A 25,811-nucleotide genomic window follows, 5' to 3' on the forward strand; every position below is an offset into this window, starting at 1 on the left:
CCAATGCGTTCTATCATTTCATCTACTCGGGGTAGTGGATACGTGTCGAAACTTGATACTTTATTGACTTCCCGGAAGTCAATACAAAATCTTGTGGAGCCATCGGGTTTCGGAACAAGCACGATGGGTGAGTTCCAACAACTAACGGATGGCTCGATAATACCCATTTTCATCATTTCTTGTACTTCCTCTTGGATGACTTTGCGGCGGGCCTCTGGGACGCGGTAGGGACGTTGTCTCACGACTCTTCCAGGTTCTGTACGGATCGCATGTTCGATGACTGTGGTGTGTCCCGGAGAAGTGGAAAACACCTTTTGTATGGGTGATAAAATTTTCCTGAGGTCTTGTCGTTTGTTTGGCGGAAGTTCCGGGTCAACACAGTATATGAAGAGCGGATCCCCTGGGTTGAGCATGCTGGAGAGCACGGGTTGAGGCCCCTCCCATTTCTTGAGCAAATTTATGTGGTAGATTTGCCTCTGTTTACGGACAGGATCTAGTTCAATCTCATATGTAACAGGGGTTACCTGTTTCGTCACCGGATAAGGGCCCTGCCATTGTCCGAGTAGTTTGTGGTCGGATGAGGGTATAAGAAGAAGCACTAGGTCTCCGGGAACAAAGGTTCTGGGTTTGGCTCCCCTGTCATATTGCCGTTTTTGTGTGGCTTGGGCGGTCAATAGGTTCTGCCTCACTATTTCCCTAATTTGGCCCAGATGAGTTTTAAGGTTGGCAACATATTCCGGCAGGGGTCGGGTACGGTCAGGCTCGGCTTCCCAGGCTTCCCGAGCCATATCTAGGAGGGTTCTCGGGGGTCTTCCGTAGAGGAGTTCATAGGGGGAGTACCCTGTGCTGCTCTGGACCTTGCAGCGGATAGCGAAAAGGGCCAAAGGAAGCATTTCCTCCCAGCGACGGCTTTCTAGTCCCAGCAACTTCTTGAGAGTGGTCTTTAGAGTCGCGTTGTACCGCTCTACAAGTCCGTCGGTCTGGGGGTGATAGGCAGAAGTTCTTATTTGTTTTATGCCCAGTTGTGAACACACCTGACGCATGAGAGACGAAACAAATGGGGTACCCTGGTCTGTTAAAATCTCTCGGGGAAAACCCACTCGGGTGAAGATGGTTACCAGGGCTCTTGCAATGTTCTGAGTGGTGGGATGTTTTAACGGGATGGCTTCAGGGAACCGAGTGGCGTAGTCCACGAGAACGAGAGCATACCGACATCCACTTTTCGAGGGCAACATGGGGCCTATCAGGTCCATCCCCACCCTGGTGAAAGGGACATCAATAAGGGGGAGTGGCTGAAGGGGGACTCTTGGAGGCCGGTATCGACTGTTCTTTTGACATACCGGACACTCTTTGCAGTATTGACTCACTTGTTTATGTATGCCCGGCCAATAGAATTTCTCCAGTATCGTTTGTCCGGTTTTGTCGTCCCCGAAATGGCCTCCTAACAAATGGCTGTGTGCTAAGAACAGTACCTTCTCACGAAAGGGACCTGGAACGAGCAGCTGGGATTCTTGTTGGGGTCCACCTTTCCTATACAATAGACCATTTCGTTTAAAGAAATAGGGACATACGTGCAAGGGATCCTCATTATCAAGGGCTCGTCCCCAGGCGTCCTGTAGTACTGGGTCTTCTTGTTGTGCTGCACGGAACTCTCGGTCATTTTCCCAGGGATGCGGTTCCACCTGCACAGGATAGGCAGCGGCGTAGCTCCTTTTCTCTTTCTTCTTTTGCCCTTTTGTCTTCGGAGCCTTGGTTGCGGGCTCTACAGGAGGAGGATTACGGGAAAAAGGAGCCTCAGACCACCATTTCTCCAAGGAGTTGGTGGCGTCATGTAACAGTCGGGGAAGTCCGTGGTAATCACTGCCCAAGATTACCTGTTCCGGCAGGTTGGGTACTAGTCCCACATTAAGGGGACTACGTTCTCCCGAGTACTGTTGTACCTGCACTCGGGTGGTGGGATATCTCCGGGTATCACCGTGTACACATTGGATGTCTACGGTGCCAGTCATCGGCCCCAGAGGGTTGGGCATTTCTTGCGGTCGTATCACGCTTTGCCGACAACCTGAGTCAGCTAAGGCCATCATTGGATGTCCGTCGATCCTTACCGGACATCGGAAGGGAGGTGGACTAGCCTCCTGGGTGAGACATACATAGTTCCGAGTAAGGCCGACCTCCATCGGTTCTTCCTTTTGAGGGCAGAACCTTGCAATATGTCCATAACCCCCACAATGGTAGCATTGAGGGCCAGGAAGACTTGGCCTTGGGGTCACCGGGAAGGGAACAAAAGGAATAGGCTCCGGTTTTCGGGGTGCTAACGGCCTCGGGGGTCGAGGATGGCTTCCATGGACTGTTCGTGACGGATGTTCGTCCTTCTTCTGAATGTCCTGTGCCCGGCTAAAGGCACTGGCGATTTCAACTGCGGTATCTAAAGTGAGTCTCGAGTGCTGACGGACCCACTTCTGCGTAGCTGGGTGCAGGGAGGCCAAAAACTGTTCCAAGTAAATTTTTGCAAGGATTTCGTCTTTGGTGGATGTGGCGGGCTTCAGCCAGCGGTTGGTGAGGTCTTGGATGCGGAACGCCAAGGCCCTGGGGTTTTCCTGCGGTCCTTCCCGTACTTGCCGCAGCTTTGTCCTGTATGTCTCGTCGTCGATCCCAAGTCGCTCAAGGATGCACGTTTTTATGTCCTGGTACGGGGTCTGCCCTTGAATATTGGCCTGTTGGTACGCCGCTTGGAGTTCGCCCGTCAGCAGTGGCCCAAGGTAGTGGCTCCATCGGTCAACGGGCCAAGCAGCGGTCTCAGCCAAGCGCTCAAAGTTCGTAAAGAAGAAGTCCGGATCCTCTCCTGGAACGTACTTCTGTAATACCACCGAGGGCAGGGTAGTTGCTGGTCTCGATTGCCCCATGACGTCCACGAGCTTCCCAAAGGCTCGATCTTGAGAGGTGCCCTGGTCTTTCAGGACATCGTGCAGCTGGCCACGGTCATCCTCAGCGGTTTTAAGAAACCGCTCCATCATCTTCCCTAGGAGTTCCTGGCTTTCAGCGAGTTGCTTCACAGCGGCCTCCATGCTTCCGGATCCCACTTCTGACACCAGGTGTGGACTGTGGGTTGCTGTGGGCCGGAATAACAGGCGTGGAGGCCGTATATATTGGGCTATGGTAGCTCTTTTATTGTTCTCTTTGACAAAAGTACGGGTGCATATATACAAAGAACTCCGGGGTGTAGCTTTGGTCGCCTCCCAGCGGTACGTGGTCCGGGGGATCTTCCAGAGGTCTTCACGTCTTCCGGGCGTTGGGATGACCTCGGAGGGAAATTAGAGAAGCAGGGGTTAGTCCTTTGGTAAAGACTTCTCTGGTACCGTTACCAACACCGGGGCGTGCGGGGAAAGAGAGAACCGTGAGGGAGGGGGCGGATAGGGTTGCAGAGAGGGGGGGGGGAAAAAGAGGCGGGAGAGGGTAGAAGGGAGGTGCGCTGGTGAAGGGGGGGTGTAGGGAATATTATACAAGATTGACTAGTGAAGTGTCTCTAAATTTAGTTTATATACAGTGCAGAGGTGCTCTAACAGTGAGATCGAACTCTATACAAATATCTACAGGTTTCTACAAAGGGGGTACACGGAGACGGTAACAAGGTACTCACGTGCCCCGCCGTAACTCTCCCGCGAGTTACGGCCGCTCTCCAGCCACCTCCTGAGGACTCCACCACTCCTCGGTCCAGACGTCCTCCAACTCTCCGTCTTCGATCCTCGTACTCCTCTCTCTCTCTCTCGATGGTTCTCTGTGCGCTGTCTCCTGCCACGAGTCGGCTATCGGGAACGTTCTCCTCTCTTCTTCGGCGCCCTTTATAGTTCCTGGCCCTGGGATGGAGGTGGGACTTCCGGTTTCCCGGTAGGCGGCTTCCGGTTCGGGACTTCCGGGGTCAAGGTGCTCGGGAGGTTCCGTTTCCGGGATGAGTCTGGGTTGGTTCCGATGGTTGCGTGCCTGCAGGGGAAACAAAGAAGAAGTACTCCTGGTTGTCATAGACGCAGGAGGATTAGAACTCGAGGAACCCTCGCTCGAGGGTCTCTCCGTTGAGGTATGTCTCGTTCCCCTTCCACACTATACTACCTGGCGGCTCAGCTGCAATGGCTGACAGAGTGGGTCGCGAGAGCCAGGAGAGAGGAGGACGGGTCAGGGGAGCCGGTGGGACTGGTTCAGGTATTATCCCGGATTGTCCTGGGACTTCCGATGGGAGATTTCCACCTCACCTAGAAATTTGCGATGGCACAGAAATGCTGGAATAGATATCGATGGAGGGGCCACATCACAATCCCATATGCACCTGAGATCCCGCTGAAGCTGTGCGGGGCACTCCCACATGGAGGCTCATGGCACCGACTTGAGAGCTGGGGGCAGCAGGGGTTGGAGTCCATGGGAGACCTATATGAGAACGGAGTGCTGCTGCCTTTTGACCTCTTGCGAGACAGCTGTGAACTGGCGGGGGGGGGGACTTCCTCCTCCACGCGGCGCTGACGACGGCGATCCGCAAGCACTGGAGGACGGGCAAGTCGGAACCGCCGCTTTCGCTGGGCTGCCAATACGTAGTGATGATGGCGGGGACGGTCAAGGCTGTCACATGCCTATATAGACGCATGGTCTCGGAGACTATCACCCCACTGCTATCTCTGAAGGCGAGATGGGATGCTGACTTGGCGATGGAGATTCCTGTGGAGGCATGGTCTAGCATAGTGGAACGGGCCCGGAACGGGACGCGCAACGCTAGGTTCCAGCTGGTGCACTTCTACGTCCTGCACAGGGCCTACCTGACCCCTGACAAATTGCATACATATTTCCCGACCCACCCGGCGGCCTGTCCGCGGTGCCCGGCGGCAGTGGCTGACTTCCAGCACATGTTCTGGTCCTGCCCGCAGTTGTGCTCCTTTTGGCGGGAGGTGGTGGATCCCTGGGGGAGATCAAGGAGAGGGACTTGCAATTTAACATGGCACACTGCATCCTACACTGGCTCCCACACACATCAAAGAACAAAATCACTAGCAAGTTTCTGGACCTAGGTCTACTCTTAGCGAAGCGTGCCATAACATCCCAATGGAAGTCAAGCAGGGGCCCCACTGTAGAGAGATGGAAGGCTGAGCTACACAAATGGGCCCGATGTGAGGGGGAGCTCTGCATGCAGGCTGCACTCAGGGCGAGCAACGACGCGGAGAAGGCCATGGCGTGGGAGCAGTTGGTCCTCGACCTCCACCTCTTGGACCTAGATGATGAAGACACCCCCGCGCATAGCCCTGCTCCGGCGGAGTAGCCGCCTGGGGTGGTGATGGCCTGACCTCCATCCCTTGTTTCCCTGCTTCCTACGTGATGACTGACCGTTTTAGTTGATTACTCCTGATGGTCTGCCTCGGGTCTGGGTTAGTAGAGTGGTATGCAAACTCACATTAGTGGTACTCTGACACGCCTGGGGGTGGGGGGCGGGGAGAGGGGGGAGGAGGTAGGACGAAGGGGGGGCTGGGGGAGTTGAGCAAGGGGGAGGGGTTTGCTCGGGGTTGGCGACAAAGATTGGTTGGAACTGTTGTAACAATGCAAACATGGAGGGTAATTTTGAGGACCGAAAAGCAGCCCTGCCATCTTCCAGACAACAGGATGTCGCTGATTCATATGGCATTCCCCAGAACGGACCTTTCTCCACGATTGCGCCGCTCTACCTCCGGGGTGTGAGCTAAATGGCTGTGTGAGGGAAGCAACGGAGAACTATATGTACACTGGGTAATGACTGGAATGGCGTATATGATATGTCGTTAATACTTGCTTTTGCTGCAATAAAAATATATTTACCAAAAAAAAAAAGGCTTTATGGGTATACACAACTACTGGGATACCTATTGGAGAAACCTCTAATGAGGGGCACTATCTGGGACCAGCGCGATTAGAGTACCAAATTCTACGGATACAAAATTACAAAGCCAATGCGGGTAACCACTTATATAGTTTGCATTCCAAAAGTGAAAGATAAAATAGAAGAGGGTCTGTGCAACTCATGCAAACACATAGAAAGGTGAGTGTGGAATACATGTTCCAAGATTATTCTCAGCATAGAGTCAATTGAGATGCGAGCTTTGTTCACACTGTGTCAGTAAAAGGAAAAACAATTCCAATAACTATAATATAACGATCTGGGGGACAAAGCCACAGTACCTTGTTTGCAGATTCTGGGGGTAAAAAGTTAGAGGGGAGGCTCTGCCCAGCCTCCTCTGGCCTTTGACAGGCGCGGACGGCCCGCCCTTGGCCCGGGCTTCGCCCGCGCACGTCCCGCACTGCGGGAGGCCTGAGCTGGCTTTAAATGCCTTCTGGAGCGGCCCGTATGCAGCGCGGCGTGACAGGCGCTGTGCTTGCTGGGAGGTGTAGTCACCTACCTCCCAGCAGCGACGATGAAAGCAAAGGCTGCGGCGTGGGGGGGGGATGATCACACAGCTCCGCTGGCACCCCTGTGGCTCCTGTGTCACCCCTGCAATTTGCAGCAATAATGGGCTCCCGGGCTGCCATGGGCCTGGGCTGGCTTTAAATGCCTCCTGGCGTGGCCCGGATGCAGCGCTGCGTGACAGGTGCTGTGCTTGCTGGGAGGTGTAGTCACCTACCTCCCAGCAGCGTTGATGAAAGCAAGGGCTGCGGCGTTTGGGGGACGAGCACACAGCTCTGCTGGCTTCCCTGTGGCTCCTGTGTCACCCCTACAATATGCGGTAATAATGGGCTCCCGTGGGCCTGAGCTGGCTTTAAATGCCTCCTGGCGTGGCCCGGATGCAGCACGGCATGACAGGCGCTGTCCTTGCTGGGAGGTGTAGTCACCTACCCCCCAGCAGCGTCGATGAAAGCAAGAGCTGCAGCGTGGGGGGGACGAGCACACAGCTCTGCTGGCACCCCTATGGCTCCTGTGTCACCCCTGCAATTTGCAGCAATAATGGGCTCCATTATCCATGCAATTTCAGACCATGTTAAAAGCTGATTATAAGTCAGACAGGGCATTCATTTACCACTCCCAAAAACTATGTTGTACCTGAAACAGAGCTCCTGGTTTGATTGCTAATATCTTACAACTGAATAGGCTTGTGTCAAGCCCTTGCAATGAGTAATGTACCTACAATGAGTAATGTACACTGTTATTAAAGCCTTACAGCTTTAATAACAGTGTAATATTGAAACGCTGCTGATATGTTTCTGTACACAGTAAAGGGATCCATGGAGTACAGTGGATAGAAGCAAGTTGAACTGTCATAGTACAGTAACGGATACTTTTTGAGAATGTGAATGGATACTTTTTGAGTATAGTAGAGTCTATTGAGCTGACATCTCTAGCCCCAAATCTCCAAGACAGGGTCTCTGAGACAGGGATGGGTGCAGCAAGTCAGCCCCCAATGGGTAAGACCTTTATGCTTAGATGCTTGTTTTAGTTGCGTATTGAAAGTGGTAATTCCAAAATTTGGATTGGTACTAGGGAAGGGAGAGTTATGTATGGTTAGGAGACAGGATAGATATTCCTGCCTGATGTATGTGGTCTTGATATATATATTAGGGCTTGTCATGAGCAGTGAACCAGCTGCAGAGGCACTGGTGATCAGGGACAGAAGACACATAAAGATCTCTAATAGCCATGAAGAGATATCAACGTGGGATTTGAAATGTCAGGGAAGTCAATAATCCCATGGAGGGCTACGGGGTAATACAACACCTTGGGGGATATTCTCAAGAACGCGTGATAATTACAGCAACATTAGCTTAATGCAACTTTTCACATTGCAGTCTATCGTGGGAAAATAACGCTGTGTTAACGTTGTATTCTCAACAGGGCAGTACCATGTGATAGTCTCACGATAACGCGTCAAATTACTCCGCTAAAATTAACGCAACATCATCGTCCGGTGCATCTGGCACTTGTATCCTTGGGGCATTGGTGCGTACACATATGTTGTGCAACACACAACATGCAACAATCATTTTGCACACAATGTCTGGGCTGTATAGGAGCCTTCCACCTGTGATGTCCAGGCACCTGAAACGTGACTTCAACTCGCCAAATGTGCGTTCCACGATGCCCCTGGTGCATTTTTGGGCCGCATTGTACTGGCTCTGAGCCTGTGTTCTGGGCTCGGAGGGGTGTCATCATCCAAGGGCGGAGTGCATATCCTTGATCACCTGTGACAGTGCAGAGAGACATGAGTCAATAGTTGGGTCTGCATGATGTGTTGGCAGGCTCACTGGTTCATTGGTGTGTGATATGTGTGACTTAGTGATTCCTGTTTGACATGTACTGCTTGTAGCAAATGAGCAGCATCAATCTGTATTACTGCTGCTCCTCCCTCCCTGAGCCAATTTACTAGTGTGCGCAGCGCGGTTGCATCACTTGTACTCCTACAGCACACTATTGTCATGCCTGTCTCTGCATGTCCACAAGCCTGGCAACAACACTGTAATGCTGTTCATTAAAGCTGAGTAGCCACGTGTGTGTAGGTCTATGGTAAGGATAGGGCAGACACAGATGTAGAGTTCATGGCTGACTGTACTCGCGATGCGGTTGAGGGTAGACCATTGGCTTATGCTGCGGTAATAGCGATACACACACAACAGTTTGCATGTAAGATGCTGGAGACCGAGCGGGCTTGCACTCCTTCATTTAATCCTTCGGCCGAGCCCGCACTCCAGGGGCATACTACATTGCAACATTGTCCATTGCAGGACCGGTGTCGCCAACACTACAACAGAGACACAACCATTAGTTACTTCCTTGGCAAGGCCAAAACTTAACCATGCCCAAGACCCCGGGTTGATTAACCACACCCCTACACTGGACTGTCGTACACCACTTACTCTTACAGGGGGTACGACACGAGGGAGATGAATTTAGAAATACTTTTTGTATTTTGTATATCGATCTTATATTCTGTAGTTTAGAAAGACAAGCAAGGGCCTGTTGCTGGGTGATGAACAATTCACATTTTTCCTGAGAAATTATTGCATGGTTTCTTTCTGGAACACTGACCAAACTTCTCTCAGATGGGAGTTGAAGAACTTCTGTCTAGAATCTGAAAGCAGGAATGCAGTTTGTTTATTAATGTTACCTGTGTGCAAGAATGATGGAGATATTGGTGGGCAAGACCCCATTGATGATTGTGTAGGAGGTGAATGTAATGGTTGGAATAAAGTCAGAAGTATGACATTTTGAGGTGTGAGGAGGCAAAAAGTGTTCATGGAATGCTATTAAATGAAGTGTTATCAAAAGAAAAGAAGAAGAAAGAAGAAGAAGGAAGAAGAAGGAAGAAGAAGAAAGAAGAAGAAAGAGGAAGGAAGAAGAAGGAAGAAGAAGAAAGAAGAAGAAAGAAGAAGAAGAAAGAAGAAGGAAGAAGAAGAAAGAAGAAGAAGAAAAAGAAAGAAGAAGAAGAAGAAGAAGAAGAAGAAGAAGAAGAAGAAGAAGAAGAGATTTGGAATGTAAGTCTTTGATCGGAAAAGAAAACTGGTACCAACTGAAGAAATTTAAAGTAAGATCATTGGTTTAGCACTTGAGGAACATCATCCCAAAGCAGGAGTATTTTCCCGAAAAATAACCCCTACACCTAAGGATTTGTCCCCCAGGGTGCAGGGGTCAGTGTTTCCTTTTTTGTTTCTCCTCTTCAGGTTTTCATGGTACTGATGGACAGGAAAAAAAGACATTACACTGTCCACTTTAAAAAGGGCAGTACTTCCTCCGATAGTCTCTACTCCGTCGGGCCATTGGCGAATGCAGTCTATCAACGGAGCCAACAGGAGTATTGTTGATGGAATATTTAAGGTTTGCTAAACTCTAACTGTGGCAGAAGGACCAAGGGTTTGTCATGTAGGATACCTTGCTGCCTTTGCAACAGAGTACCCTATCACCAACCTCTAAATTGGGCCCAAAGTCTTTGAAAGTAATAGTCTGAATGCCTCCCACATAAAAGGCAACTCAACTACTGAATTAATATTCACTTGTAAACAATGATTAAGCTTTGTCTAGCAACACTCTTCAAAAGCCCTGATTTAAGTAAGTCTGAGTGAAACTTTAGTTACAATGGCATATTGTGATGTGACGCTTTTTACGCAAAATCCAGAAATTGCGCCATTATGCGCTGTCCACTATTTTGCCATACTTTTAAGGAACAATCCTACCACAGGAGCATGGGAACAACATGAAATAAAAAATTGAGTGGTTTCTGGTCACGTTATGTGATGTAAGCACAATTTTCTGTCCAAATGAATCCCCACATCCAAAATAAATCGCCACAAGGACTTATTTCTCGCAAAAATGTGCATCAAAATACCTGTTTTGCTGTTGTTTTTTTATTCTTTTTTATCTCGAGCACATCATGACCACAGTATTTGTCATACACACTTATTATCAATATACAGAAAGCATAGGTATAACATATTATACAATATAAATGACCTTATCATAGCTAGAGAATAAAATAGAGAAAGAAGGAAAGAACAGGATGGGAATATCATAAACAAGTTGCTAGCAGTTAATGGGATTTTATAATCTCAATTAAGACCACCCCAGATTCGTTGACACTTTTTAACAGCTCACACTCATATATTTGGTGGGTGATTGCCCACCACTCGGTCACCTTACTTCGAAGATGAACATATCCACGATCATGCTATGAATAGCCAGGCAGAGATCATTTTTATCAAAATTAGTAGCCTTGAGCTCAAATTGTGCTCACTTTTGTTTTTGCACTTTTATAACCAAGCATAATCATCCTTATTGCATTGGCATAGCTAGATATTTTGCCACCTGTGGCGGTCCCTGTGGTGGCCAGTGCGTGCCAGAAGGGGCAGACCGCCCTTCCCACCCCCTTTGCAATGTCACTGCCTAATTGACAACTGGAAGTCATCATATGAACGAGAAATATGATTTGAACCATGCCTGCCCAATATTCCTGCAGATCAGCTCGAGCATAATTGTTCACAAGGAACTCATTTATGTCAAAATAATCTTGCAATGGTTTAAGCAAAAATTATTTGGTTAATCACATGTGTCTGGAGAGAAACAGCTCAACCACTTTACTTATTCAACACTCACTTCAGCCAAAGCGAATGCTTCTTAATTTGCAACAACTTGAACAACTATACAAAAAATAGACTTTTGCTGTATATTGACACTATATACATATCTCTATTTATATGAGAGAGATTGTGACCCATGTGACCCCAGTTGAGTGACCATAAATAAATAAAGTGGTTGAGCTGTTTCTCTCCAGACACATGGGATTAACCGAATAATTTTTGCTTAAATCATTGCAAGATAGTTGGAACTTGCTGAAAACAAAAGTTCTTTTGACATAAATGAGTTCCTTGTGAACAATTGTGCTCAAGCTGATTAGCTATACCTAGTTCACAGGGACATATTGGTTGCTCTTGTTCTTTGATGAAATGCAACATTCCTGCAGGTCAGGACAGCTGGCAAACATATATATGATGATCGCTGCCGTACAACCAGACTTCGGATATTTGGTCTCGTTCAAGCCATGATTCGTGGCCCAGTTTGAAATCTGCTCAGGTGTATAATAAAGCATACAGATAGTCTTAAACTGCTACAGCTTTAGGGCCTAATAACGAGTTTGGCTGTCCATAGGATTGCTGAACCCGTGGTGGCGGTCCCTGGATTGCTAGACTGGTGGTTTACCTGCTGTATTTCGAATACAACAATGGAACCACCACAGGTCCGCTTCTATCGCCGAGAAAATTGAAACCATGGCAGTTTCACAGCGGTCAGAGGGCTCAATATGCTGGAGGTACAGCTATTAGGAGTTTCCTCACTGCCCTCCTTTTCATGGTGGTGAGCCTGCCATTGGCTGTGCGGAAACTAAGGGGGGCCTGCAGGGTGCATGAGGGTCTACGAGGGTGTATGCAGGAGGGGCACATGTGGTGACCCCATGTCTTTCTGCTCCCCTGTTCCCGCACGGCATGGACTTCACTGTCCATGCCGCTGCCTTTCCAAGGGTCACATACAATCCTTTGAAAGGCACTGCCGTGGGCCAGCCGCCGGACGACCGCCCAACCTGTATTTTTTAAAATGCACTATTTGGCTCCATTTTTCAATATTTTAATGGGTGAGGAGAACCCTCCATAGAACCCTACATGGAAGAAGTTGGATTCACTCACTTCATTTCCTATCACTCAGGGCAGGTGCCATCATGATTAACTCCATCGCGTGGGGGGGACGGGGGCCGCGTGCGGTGCTCATGACCAGCTCGGCTCGTCATGCAGCAAGGTGGTGCTGTGCTGATGACGAGCTGAGCTCGTCATGACCACGCCCGTTCCAATGGAATACCCAGCACAACGGGGGAATTATCCCCGGTGGGCGTTCTGTAACGTTCATGACGAGTTCAGCTCGTCATCAGTACAGCGTCACCGTGCTGCATGATGAGGTGAGCTCTTCATGGGCACCCAAGAGGTTAAAGGCATGAGACATTACTTCATGGGTGAAAGGTTATATGATTCAGGGTCAAAAGTCAAATGGTTGTACTTTTTGTGATGTAATTAAGGCTAAAGGGTGTATGGTGTCACTTTTGCCACCCCTGGCATTCCAGTGAATTGACATTCATGATTAGAACTAAGAAAATTACTCACTATGTATTGAAAAAGTTCAGAAATGGATCCCACCTTCAAACGGCAGGAAGCAAAACCAAATGTCTTGAAATACATCAAACAAAGGAGTGAGAGGATGGGATTCTTAATACAGTTTTCCTTGATACATTTCGTTAACAAAGTCAATCCCTCTGAAATATTAGACACAGTTAGGAGTTGTGCTTCTCTAAGAACTTCCTTGAGAAGAAGTCTTTGTTCAACTGCCATCTGCACACATTACTTCACCACATGGTCATACGTTCAGCAAGACAGTTGGCTTGAGGTGGGCATATGGCTGTCTTTTGATGCACAATACCGAGTTCCTTTAACAAAAAATTGATGTCATTCGAAATAAACTGCACACCATTATCTGTTACCAAATGCTTTGGCACACCTTCATTGCAGAACTCATCCTTGAGAAAATCAATGACTATCCGGGTGTTTACTGCTCTCACAATAGTCCACAAGTAACAACACACATCTCTCATAACTATGTAGAAGCTCAAGTGTATTCATAATATCCAAACCCAGTTCCATTCAAAGTTGGTCAGGTACCACAACTGGAAATAAAGATTTTTTTCTGGTAACCTTTGACTTATCATTGGTAACACATGTAAAACAGTCCCTGACCACTTTTCTTGATAATCAATGCCTGGCCACCAGCAGTTTTCTCTAACTCTTGCCTTGGCGAGATTTCTACTCAAGTGCCCCTCATGCATCAGGTTAAACACCTTCATCCTTGTTTACTCTGGAGCAAGAGTTCTCTGGCCGATCAATGAGGCGCTCCCACTGAACATCAGTTCATCCATAACATTCTAAAAAGGTATCATCAGACAATACAGTTTTACAAGATGAGTCCTCCCATTATCCACATGATCTCTACATTTAATGAAAGTGACAGTATTTTCCTTTGTTATCCCAGAGCTCTTTTGATACTGAACACTTAATGACCCAACAAATCCTCCAAATCCTCAGTTACCTCACAACCCTTCCATCTTTACAGCGGGCAATCTTAAATGCCAATCAGCCACTTTATTAACCAGCCGAGGTAGGTATTGTAACTTGAAAATAAATTCCTCCTGTTCTTCACTCCACCTCTTTAGGGTAAAAGTAAAAAGTTCACTGACTTTAAACGAAAAGATCTGAATCAAAGGTCAATGGTCTGATCAGGCTTGGAAAGACAGACCCCAAAGGAAAACCTTGAGATGACATATAGCCCATGTCACTGCCCGTGCAACCCTTTGCATTACAGCGTAATGACTCTCAGCTTCCTTCAATGCCCTCTAGGACAACACCACCACTTTCTCTTCTTCATTGTCAATTTTAACAAATATGGCTGTACACCCTTTTAAACTTGCATCTGTGGCCAAAATGGTCTATTTCTTTACATCAAAATGTCCCAAAGTTGGAATTTTGCAGACTTCATCCTTCACTGTTGTTATATCCTGCTCTTCCTCTCTCTTTGTCCCTCCTTAGTGTTAATGTCTGCTTGTCTATGTCATGTATCTGTGATGTCATCCATGATTCTACCTGTTGCTATTCAAGGGATTTATCAGTTACCTGGAGGCTGAGCAGGAAGTTATCTGCTCCCGGTGGGGTTTCTTATCAGACTACATTTCTACTTTAATGCTGTACCTGACCATCCAATCCCAAGAATATATATACTACTTGAACATTACAACTAGGACCCATCATATTTATTTTACTGAATGCAACAACTGTTTTAAAGGCAACTTCACACTCCAGAGACCAAGGGAATGGAAAGATTTTTCTTTTACCAGCAACCTAATCGGTTCTACGACACATGCAAATACTTTATTAAACTTTGAATAATATTTGCACTGACCTGACATGACTTGATCCTTATTCACAGGAGTAGGAACATCCATTATACTGTCTACTAATTGAATGTTGAGCTTAATACACTCACCAGAAATTACATCGCCCAAATAAGTTACAGACGTCACTCTCAATTAGCATTTCTTCTTTTTCACAGTCAAACCATTCTGAGACAATCTTTTCAACACCAATCTTAGAATCTCATCATGTTCTTTTTCATCGCATCCAAAGATCATAATCGGTCCTAGAATATAAAGAAACAAGGAACACCTTCTAGCACTATGTTCTTAACTTTCTAGAAGCAAGCAGCCACGGACGTCAAAAAAAGGCATCCTTACAAACCTGTAAGCCCCAGAGGTGTCACAAATGAAGTAAGGTGTTCAGAATCTTCATACTGTGCTACTTGATGGTAGGATGACGACAAATGCATTACACTGATGACTTTGGCACCAGTCAGCATAGTAAGAGTTTCGGAAATGTTTAGGCAGAAGTTGATGATCTACCCAGATACACTTATTTAGATCACTTGTTTAGATCACACATGAGTATGTACTTACCCCCATCTTTAGGGGCCAAAAGTATGGGCACCAACCATTCCAAAGACTCTGTTTCCTCAATAACATCAAGATGCTACAATTTATTCAACTTATATTTAAGTGGTTCAAGCATTTGATTGGGAAACTTCCATACCTTATGAACAGATGGCTTTATGCTATTCTTGAGAATGATCTAGTTTTGGAAATTCTTCAAATGAGCCCAATTTGTCTGTGAATACTTCAGGAATATCCCAGTAAAAAGTCCTCTCAAAACAATTTGAGCTGTTTGGCAAGTGTGTGGAACTGCCACATCTATGACATTTTCCTTTGATGTCTTTAACAGATGATTTGCCTTTAATACTCTTAGGAACTACTCTTTGTACTGCGGCCTCAGAGTCAATAGCAACAACATGAATTCTGCTTTGTGCATCACTCCGAATTTCAGGTTGAGCTTGCTGATCTCTCGTTCCTTTAACCCAACCCAATGTGTTCTCCATACTTTCCATAAAGGTAAATGCTTCTTTGGGTGAAGGTTTTTTCACCAAATGTTTTACCCGCACCCGATTACTATTAGTGCATCGCATAAATTAATCTCTAATCAGAGAATCTGTCAGTGTACCAAATTCACATGATCGTGTAAGAGTTTTGAGAGAGCCAGCATATTTGCCCACCTTCTCAGTTGTCTCTTGAACTCTCGTAAAGAATTTGTGGTGTTTACCGATACATCATTAGTATGTGGGCCAAAGTGTTGCTCTTGCAGTTTTATTGACATGTCATATATATTTGAGGGTTCACCACTGATATTACTAACCAGTAATTCATAAGGCTTTTGTTCAAGTCAGGGTAAGGCACACTTTAGATAACCCCTACTCACCCCCTTGTTAGCTTGACACTAGCAGACAGGCTTTTCCCAAAGGCAATGTGTTAAGTATTTGTACACTCACAGTAACTTAGTGAAACATTACAAATGGACACCACACCAGTTTAGAAAAATAAAATATCTTTATCTAAATGTAACAAGACCAAAACGACAAAAATCCAACATACACAGTTAGAAATATAATTTTCAAAAGGTTTCAAGAACTTGTACCACAGAAAACTATGGATGCATGACTTTTACACAAAGTACCTGTAGTGTAGTTGCATCACAACTCACAAGGCCAAACATCAGCAGAGTAAAGAAGCGTAAAAAACAAAGAGATGCGTCAGTTCCTGAGACCTTGGGGAGGCGATGCAACAGTTCTGCTGCACGCAGGAGAAGTGATGCGTTGAATCTGGCCTGTAGGGGAAGTCATGCATCGATTCTTCATGGCGGTTCCGGTCTGCAGGTGATGTGTCGGAAAAACGTCTCGCACAGGTGCGATGCATAGAAATCCAGGATGCAGCGTAATAGCTGCAGCGGTGGCGATCACCGCTGCATAGGTTTTCTTCAGCCACGACCCATCAATGTGATGATACTTACTGCGGTGGCAGGCGATGCGTCGGTTTTTGTAGTGGCACGGCGATGCGTTGATAGTCTTCTCGCGCTGTGGAGATGCATCAGAAAAACAGCCCCAAGAAGAGCGATGCGTAGTTTTTGTAGTTCTTCAGGTTCCTTCTCTCTTCCAGCTCTGAAACAGCAGCGACAACCTCCAGAGGTCCAATACTGGCACAGGCACCTCCTGGCAGGTCAGAACTCACAGCAGTAGACTTCAGGGGAGCAGGGGGTGAATTCTTTGTGTCCCTGAGACTTCAGAACATGAGGCCAGCACACCCAGGCCTTCGGAGATCTCCCTCAAACAGGGTAAAAAGCAAAGTCCTTCTCCTTTCCTCGACAGAAACAGCAACTGCAGGCCAACCCCACAGAGCACACAGCAAAGGGACAGTACTTCTCCTCAGTCTCTCCAGCTCTTCTCCTTGGCAAAGGGTCCTCTTGAATTCCAAGGATGATCTATCAGTCTAGGGTCTAGGCTCCTCTTTTTATGCAGTAGATCTCTTTTTTCTCTCTTGGCCCGGGGCTCTGAGACCAGTCCAAACCAGTCCTGGGGGGATCTTTGCAAGTGCACAACAACCTCCATTGTCAGTGTGAACGCGGGCTCCAGACACAACACAGGGGGGCTTAGCTATCATTGTGGAAGGCAGGCACAGCCCTATTCAGGTGCAGGTGGTACTCCTCCCACCACTACAAATGCAGACCAGACCTATTCAGCCTAGCGCTGACTCATCCAGACTCTCTGGAGCCACAGCACATCCTCAGCCCCTGTCAGTCCAAAGCCAGACAGTCAATACACATCCTAGCCGAGGCACACTGGATGGCTAAGCAAGAAAATACCTACTTTCGAAAAGTGGTATTTTCAAACACAGAATGTAAAAATCACCCTCACTATAATATGCATTTTAACATTCTGAGTCCAGGCATACTAAACTTTATTTTCCCATCTGGTTCCCAGGGGCAGTTATGCTTATAAGATGTTACAAGCAAACTCGCCATACTATCCTTTGGGAACAGATAGCCTTACAATAGTGAAAAACGAAATTGGCAGTATTTCAATATCAGAACATGCCACACACATCACGGCATGATGATGGATTTAATCCAGATCTGTAACTGGGGGTGAGTGTCTGAAAAGTTTCAGCACTCCATCCATCATCTCCTTGAGTTTGCTTTATTTGCCCTATGTTGGTAGGGTATGCCCAGAAATGGGTCCCTTGCTCATTTGCCACTGGATTCAAGCTAGCCTGGCTGATGAGGGGTGTTTCCCCGAAACCGGTCCCAAGATGCTTGTTTCCGGTTCAGGGAAAACCTGGCTTGGCAGTTCAGGCTGGACTGTTCCAATGAGGCACTGGGTCAAGACTGATTTGCATTTAGCTGGGTCTGAACTGAGGTGGCAAAGTGAATTAAAAAACAATGGTGGATTCAACCCAAATATGTGACTGGGGGTGAGTGTCTGGAAAGTTTCAGCACTCAGTCCATCATCTTCTTGTGTTTGCTTTATTCGCCCTAAATTGGCAGGGTATGCTCAGACGTGGGGCCCCTGCTCACTTTCCGACTGGATTCAAGCTAGCCTGGCAATGAGGGATGTTACCCCGAAACGGGTCCCAGGATGCTTCTTTCCAGTTCAGAGGAAGACCTGGCTAGGCAGTACGGGCTGGACTGTTCCGATGAGGCACAGGGTCAAGACTGATTTGCAAATAACTTGGTCTGAATTGAGGTGGCGAAGTGAGCTAAAGAACGATGATAGATTCAACACAGATCTGTGACTGGGAGTGATTGTCTGAAAAGTTTCAGCACTCCGTCCATCATCTCATTGTGTTTGCCATGTCCTTTCACATACACTGCACCCTGCCCACAGGGGTACCTTGGGCCTACCTTAGGGGTGACTAAAATGTAAGAAAAGGGAATGTTAAGGCCTGGCAAGTGGATGCACTTGCCTGGTCGACATGGCAGTTAACAAACTGGCTTGGCATTTCGGGCTGGACTGTTCCCATGAGGGACGGGTCAGACTTGCATATGGCCATGTTTGAACTGGGGTGGTGGAGGGATCTAAAGAATGATGATGGATTAAACTCAGATCAGTTGACTGGGGGTGAGTGTTTGATTTGCTCAAGCGCTCCATCCATCAACCCTTTTGGTATCGCTTTGTTCACCCTAAGTTGGCAGGGTATGCCCAGACGTGGGTCCCTTGCTAACTTTGCCACTGGATTCAAACTAGCCTGGCTGATAACGGCTGATTAGCCAGAAACCGGTCCCAGGATGCTTGTTTCTGGTCCATGGAGGACATGGCTTGGCAATTCGGGCTACACTGTTCCCATTAGGCACAGGGTCAGACTGATTTGCATAAGGCCATGTCTGAACAGGGGTGGTGGAGTGAGCTAAAGAATGATGATGGATTAAACCCAGATCAGTTGACTGGGGGTGAGTGTTTGATTTCCGCAAGCGCTCCTTCCATTATCCCCTTTGGTATCGCTTTGCTCGCCCTAAGTTGGCAGGGTATGGCCAGACGTGAGTCCCTTGCCCACTTTGTCACTGGTTTCAAGCTAGCCTGGCTGATGAGGGGTGTTACTCCGAAACCGTTCCCTGGATGCTTGTTTCTGGTTCAGGGAAGACCTGGCTTGGCAGTTTGGGCTGGACTGTTCCCCTGAGGCACAGGGTCAAGACTGATTTGCATATAGCTGAGTCTGAACGGAGGTGGCATAGTAAGCTAAAGAACGATGATATATTCAACCCAGATCTGTGACTGTGGTGATTGTCTGAAAAGTTTCAGCACTCCGTCTATCATCTCCTTGTGTTAGCCATGTCCTTTCACATACACTGCACCCTGCCCACAGGGGTACCTTGGGCCTACCTTAGGGGTGACTAAAATGTAAGAAAAGGGAAGGTTAAGGCCTGGCAAGTGAATGCACTTGCCTGGTCGACATGGCAGTTGGCAAACAGCGCACAGGCACTGCAGTGGCAGGCCTGAGACATTTTGTCAGGGTTACTCATGTGGGTGGCACAAATAGTACTGCAGGCCCACTAATAGCATTTGATTTGCAGGCCCTGGCACACTCAGTGCGCTTTACTAGGGAATGATCAGTAAATCAAATATGCCAATCATGGATAACCAATCATAATGACAATTTACACAGGAAGCACTTGCAGTTTGACACTGATCAAAATGGCAAAGTGCCCAAAGCATCTAAGCCAGCAAAAACGAAATTCAGAACAGCATCAAAAATACAGGAGTGAGAGGCAAAAGGTCAGGGAGTCTGGGGAAACCACGCCAAGAATGCCTGGTCTAACAGCTGTCATATATGTTGTGGGCTTTGATGTCTAAATTCTGGAAATGAATTGCCTGCTTGCCAGCTGAAGAACAATATTCACCCCCCTATAGCCACCAGTAGGAGTCAAACTGTTGTTTACAATGTTTGCATGAAAGCACTAGCCACTGGCGGAATGAAACTTGAGGAGGCCTCCCTGCACGATACTTAGAGGGACCCCCTCCGGGCTCTATCAGGAGCTCTCCGGCCAGAGTGCAGTGCCGAGGGGGCTAACTGGAGCTTGGACCCCCCTGCACTGTGGGGGCTGCTGGGGTCTGTGTTACGCTCCTGGCATTAGCTTACCTCTTTATGACAGTATGTTGCTCCTGACATTTTGCAAAATAGAAGAGTGATAAAATGGAGATCCCCAAAAATGCACTAGAACACCGCCTCCTTCAGATAGCACTAGCTGCAGCCAAAATATGCGACAATGGAAATAACTGACCCCACCATCGCAGGAGAAATGGCTGGTAACTATGATACACATGGCCTCCCATGAACGAGTCAGTGATAATCTCCACAAGCAGATCAACCTATTCCTTCAGATATGGGCACCTTTCCTGAAAGTGAAGAGCGACACTGACAAGAACTCCATTACAGACACTCCAACTCCAGCAGCGGCAATGACATAAGGTGATGCCCTTTAGTCCAAAACAAGAGTAATGACCCCCTGCTGAAGATATCATCTTTCCTCCTACCATCCCCCATCAGTGCTCATCTGCTTTACGTTACTCACTATCAATACTCAACCTCCAGTCGCTCGTCGCTTGTGATGGACCATGCCGTCATGAGCCACGGGAGGTGTGTGCTCATGACGGCGTGGTTCCGTCATGCGGCTGCCGCTCCGCCCACACGGCATTTATTCCCCGCCTGTGTGGGCGAATTAATGAGCGGGCGGGGCCGTGACGGAACCACGCCGTCATGAGCACACGCCGGCCGTGACTTATGACAGCGTGGTCCATCACGAGCACAGTGGCGCCGTGCTCAACCCCCACCCTTCCGCGCCACAGCGAAATTCGCGACACGGCCAAGGGGTTAATAGATTTATTACACATAATGCTCGAACACCACCAGCAGTTTCGTGCTTCATGCCATGCTCCAACTCCAGTCCAAACTGACAGATTCCAGAACCTTAAAGCCCATTACATATGGAGTCTTCTATGTGTTATCAACACAAACAGAATACTATGCCTACTACAGACCATAACACCATGCTTTGAGAGGCGCAGAAGCCAGAATGGGAGGGAACTACATTCAAGAAAGTGGGATACTGTTGATTGACAACTTTTACCATTAGATTGATTGAAAGTACAAGGATAAGCAGAAGGGCCTGCAGAAGGATTTCTTTTAATAAAATAAATTCCCTGGGTTGTTTTAGAATCACTGGTACCATAGTAAAGGTTATGGAAGAGTAGCAAATCGAAAGATGGTGGCTGCTGTGGAGAAACACAGATCCTCAGTAGCAATCAAACAAAATTAAGTATTCGCAAAGCCAATATGTTTCACTGCCAAGACCTATTGGCTTTGTTAAAGGTTGCTTTTAATGAGCATAGCATTAGAGGCCTTCAGAAACAAATATATCTTCCTTCAGTAGGATTAAGGTATTTTAACCATATTTTGAAGAAACCCTTTCATTTCTCTAAACAGTATTTTTCGAAATGTTTTCTGACTTGTCATGAACTTATTTCTGACCACGTCAAATTTATCAAGCCTTTCTTTGCATAACCTGCATTACATAAGTGTTTGTATGCATAGCACTTATCTCACCCTTCCAAGGTTACTTTTATTGTGGAATACATTCAACAAAATAAAAAGTATCTTTTCCTCTGAACAGAATATATATTTCTAATTCTACTAGAACAGCCATTTATCAGATGGAAGATGCGGTGCCCCTGGAATCACGTTTAATTCTTTTTTAAATACCTGGTAAAGGAATGCCAAGCTACATGAGGACATTCTTTTAGAAGTAGGTCCAGACAGGCCTTTTATTCCACCAGACAGTTCCCAAGGCCATATTTGAAAGCTAAGGGTCACTCCTGGTACATCAGTCACTTTCCACAGCTCTCCAGGGGTGAAGCCTGAGAGGGAGAGAGAGAGAGAGAGAGAGAGAGAGAGAGAGAGAGAAAGGGATGGAAGAAGGGGGAGGTAGAGAGAAAGCCATCAGAGAGGGAGATGAAAGAAAGGAATGAAGGACAGAGAATGCCTGATTGCAAAGAGAGAGATTTTGTGAGGAGACAAAGGGGAGCAGGGCTGACTTGAGCTCTTTTGCCCGTGCTGCGTTTAGTTCCCCGGTCCGGCCTTGATTATATGTTAATAATGTATTAATCAAATGTTGGCCAGTCATTAGTTAAAAAGCTCAGTTTACGAGAAAATGTGCCATCTGTGTACTTGAATGAAAGTAAGAGAGGTGTTTTTGGTAATAAAAAAGCTATTATCTCACATATTCACCTTTTCTGTGGGAGTGGGGTTTCAAATGCAGTATGCGTCTCTCTCGAAATCTTTCTCACTGTCTGGGTTTGATTCGTCCTCCAGATGGGCTTCTCACATTTCATCAAATCCAGACTTAAGTCAATATCAAGGTAGGTTTAACAAAATGTATGCAGACGTGACAGGAATAAAATAGAACAGTCCAAAGTTATACTCTGTCCACCACAACTGGGTGTTTTCCCTTTGGCAGTACACCATTTTTCTAGACTGTTTGCAGACTGTATTGCGCATTAGATCACGTTATGCTTCAGACATTTACAAAAGAAATAACACCCTTGAAGGACATCTGTGCAAGGCCAAGATTACTTTATTTGGACCAACATGCAGATGACGTCAGGGTCAGCCACAAATGTCACATGGCCCTTTGTAAATGAGGTCTGTATCCCAAAAGTTTGCATTTCGGCAGCTGCACTCAAAACATCTAATTTATTCATTAACCGCCATCATGAATGCCCCAAAGGTGTGACAGATACTATTATGGGTCCGAGGCATATTTGGCTAGGATGTTTTAGTGGCCCTGCCTATTCCAATGGTCTAAATTTTGCTTATTATTTCACCTGTCAAATTCTATCATTTAGTCTCATACACGACTAGAGTTTAATTTGGCGAGACAGTCACTGGCCTAGGAAGTTAATTTTGCTCAATTTGGCCTTATATTGAGGGAGGCCCCTTTCAAAACGTCAAAGTCATAGATGTGGGAAGCTCTCAAGTTGAATTCAGTTTCCTGTGCCATTTCGAAACCTAATTGCTGCCTTCTTTACCTGATACAAGCTTCTAGCCGACTGAGGTCCCGGCATGTCCTTGGAGGCCTTTCAGGAACATGGTCAGTGAAAAGCCAAAGTTCAGTTTATTTGAAAAGAATTGTCTGTACTTTTCAATTAAAAACTCTTGATAATCTTCGGTCTTCTCTTTTCAGATCAATTAGAAGAAAATGTGTTAGAATCCATTTTTACTTATTGTCACTGGCAGAATTTAGGAATGGCTGGAAAACCTTTTCCGAATCTTTTAACTAAGTTATCTTGAAAAGGAAAACATGCTACATGTCTCCTGTAGTTGTCCTTTCTAAGATAAGGAATACAGGTAGTTGTTGACAACATCACTTAATTAGGTATATGTACCACTTGTGGGACTGCTGTTTTCTACTTCTTGCAATGCAATACCATGCAGTCCATCCCGAAAATAGTAAAATCCACTTGATCTTATATTCTCTGTTGTTTACTCGGTCGCGGCTGATGCAGTTAAGAGCGGTGAAGGTGGAGCAGGGAATAGGGTGGGTGAAGTCAACAGATTATGACGAGGGAAATTAAAATAAAGAAGACCACTTGCGCTCGCTGCATCGCGGAAGATGTGTTTTTCTTTTTGTAAATTGTGTTTCCCTCGTTGTCTTCTGTCGACTTCACCCACCCTATTCCCTGCCCCGCCCCACCGCTCTTACCTGCACCAGCTGCGACTGGGTTCACAGTCTGTGGAGTGATGTAGATGCCCTGTTAGGAAAGCAATAATATTACTGTTTTGTACCTAAATTAAAGCTCCTTAGGATCTAAGGAAGAAGAAGGCATTTCCTTTGATAAGGCTGGCCGGGACACACAGGGCCCATATCACAAAGGTAAATATTCATGTGTATATTAACTCATGTGCATATACTCTACACGTTTTTGCTATTGACCATTTCTGAGTTCTGAAATACGTAGGTGCTATACTTAGGGTTGAATGGTAAAACATGACTTCAGGTCTCCCATTTGCAGCTTGTCTGCAGCAACCTAAACACCTGCTGTCAAACCTGTCAAAATAACCCTTTTTGATAGGCAAGAAACCCTGCTTTAATAATAATTAGACTTTCGACAGGCAGGAAACCCTATATAATTATTAATGTGAGCACTAAGAACACCTTGTTCTCCACAAGGCAGGGCTCTTGATATTCACAACAGGAACATGTGTAACATGAACGTTTTTATTTTCCTCTACTGATTATCCCCCAAAATACTTTTTAACTGACAGGGCATGTCCTGGATCCTGGAAGATATAGGTGCGCCCAGGAACTTCATTAACTTGAAAAGGACAGAAAACCCTGCCAATTCATATTTTAATATAAGGGGAGACCTGAGGAAGTAAAATGCTTTGCTCGCTAGACCCTTACTTGCTAGGGATGCTCCGAGCCCATTGGGAGGGAGGCTATATACAGAACAGTGGAGCCCTGGTCGAATACTGCCAGATGCCTTGTCCCTCTACAAGAAAAGGATGCCCATTTTAGAGACTAGGTCCCAGCAATAAAATCGTGCCTGCCTAAAAACATGAAAATTATCCAGGCAACAGTTGCCCTTTGCAGGTGGGGTATTCGAATTTCTCCCTCTCAGAGCTTTTTCAGGCTAAGCCAACAGCTACAGCAGGACCTCATACAGCATCTGGTTCAATTCGCATTAACTGTTTTGTATCAGTGGTGGCTGCATCCCAATGGCATTAGTGGGGAAGGGAGGGGAAGGGGGGTTAAAAAAAAAGAAGAAACACTTACCTGCAGGCCGGGCCTCACCTCTCCTTGGTCTGCTGCGCCCTCTCTTCCTTCCTTCTGCTTAACAGGAGGCAGGATCAGGAAGCACCCACCCAGGCTCCCATGACCAACAACAAAGCTACAGTGCTCAGCCATTAAATGGAAGCAAGGAGAATGTTTTCCACCCAGGCTGTAATGCAGCCTGGATGGAGAACATGCAAGGTGCACATGAGTGTGTGGCTGACCCAAGAGGGACGGCCAAACATTCATGCTCACTTGAGTGGACAAACCACTCCTCCGCTCTCACAAAGCTGCCTGAGCATGGAACAATAAAATGATAATAACATTGGATTATTTTAATTTTCTTTTTCCTTTTTTTGCAGTGCTGCAGGCAGTGGGGTGGCGCTCCTCTGCCAGTGCAGCAGAAAAAGATGCATGTAAAATCTGTGGCCAGGTCGTCCTGCTTGGTGTATGTCAGAACCTCTTTTAGAGGCCTAAGGCACATGCACGGCAACTGGACCCAACCGTGGGGTTGAGGCCTTTTCGTCATGGTGTCCAGGGCTCAACCTACTATGGATTCTGGGATTCAAATACCTCTTCTGCACTTGACTCTCAGGGTAGCGTGGTCCAAACAGTCCAAGGCTCCCTTGGGAGGAAGGTGTTCATACAGGATAGTGAACAGAGACTCACAACTCAGCATGCACGCAAGTGAAACAATAAATCATTGCCCAGCCATATACTTATTTTTATGACAAAAGAGTAGTATTTTATTCCTACCGCTATCTACACACAAAAAAATATGACATCCACAAACAAGTGCACAACCTTGCCCTGAGATCAGGACTCTTGTGTTTCTTTGTCCACTGTCCATGGTCTCCAACCAGCACAGTGAAGTTCTCCACAGTGGCCCCTCCTGGGATACATTGTTGCTACCACACTTCTACACATGGACTCTGGCCCAATCTGCACAGCATGAGACACTACGAATTTCATGATTGCCCTCTCCTGGCATATCTGTTTGCACATGCGTAATGATCCTATCAGTGTAGTAGTTGTTT

Source organism: Lissotriton vulgaris, chromosome 1_2 (assembly GCF_964263255.1).
Source record: "Lissotriton vulgaris chromosome 1_2, aLisVul1.2, whole genome shotgun sequence".
In the NCBI taxonomy this organism is placed as follows: Eukaryota; Metazoa; Chordata; class Amphibia; order Caudata; family Salamandridae; genus Lissotriton; species Lissotriton vulgaris.